The sequence below is a fragment of the Anneissia japonica genome, unplaced genomic scaffold (genome assembly GCF_011630105.1).
Source record: "Anneissia japonica isolate Jap-2015-1 unplaced genomic scaffold, ASM1163010v1 scaffold19623_len575_cov72_single, whole genome shotgun sequence".
NCBI classification, from domain to species: domain Eukaryota; kingdom Metazoa; phylum Echinodermata; class Crinoidea; order Comatulida; family Comatulidae; genus Anneissia; species Anneissia japonica.
Genome location: NW_022742643.1, coordinates 1 through 575, shown reverse-complemented (window position 1 = coordinate 575; position 575 = coordinate 1). Strand labels below are relative to the sequence as shown.

Genomic DNA, 575 nt, shown 5'->3' with positions numbered 1-575 from the left:
ATACTGAAAAACAACAATGCTGTGAGAAACAACAGCTGGATCTCAGTAGAGATACAAAAATGATAAGCAACAGCTAAAAAGTAGACGTAAGTAAACAGCCAGAAATAGAACCAGAGCTTTCGGACAACACTAGTCCTTCCTCAGTGGCGAGTGGGTGAGGGTAGGAAAAGCTAGATAGTATAAAGTGAGAATTTCATGCAAGCATGATTGGAAACAATAGGCTGGGTGGGATTAGAATAAACAGCCTAAACAAGTAAACAGGAAGACCAAAACTAAACTTTAGATGCAAATATATATACATATATATGATATTAAAGGAAGTTAGCCGTTAACACTGTTGAATAAATATAATATAAATTAATCATCAAAGGTACATATACAGTTTTTAATAAGGGCATGATGGAACATCGTAGGCTACATTGTAGCTTTTCAACGAACAAAGTCTTATGAAAAATCATTGTGTAATAAAATGCCTCAGACGGGATTCGAACCTGCGACCTCTCGCTGAAACGGTGAGCGTCATAACCACTAGACCACGAAGGCTTCATGGTTGAACAGGTCCAAATACCCGTCGG

The 575-nt window shown here is 37.9% G+C and overlaps 1 non-coding gene across 1 annotated transcript; it reads right to left on the bottom strand.

The window, feature by feature from the left end:
* Positions 1 to 470: 470 nt before the first annotated feature.
* On the bottom strand, positions 471 to 543 carry Trnak-uuu. The gene has a single exon. It is a non-coding gene; the product is annotated as a tRNA-Lys (tRNA).
* Between the last annotated feature and the right edge of the window lie 32 nt (positions 544 to 575).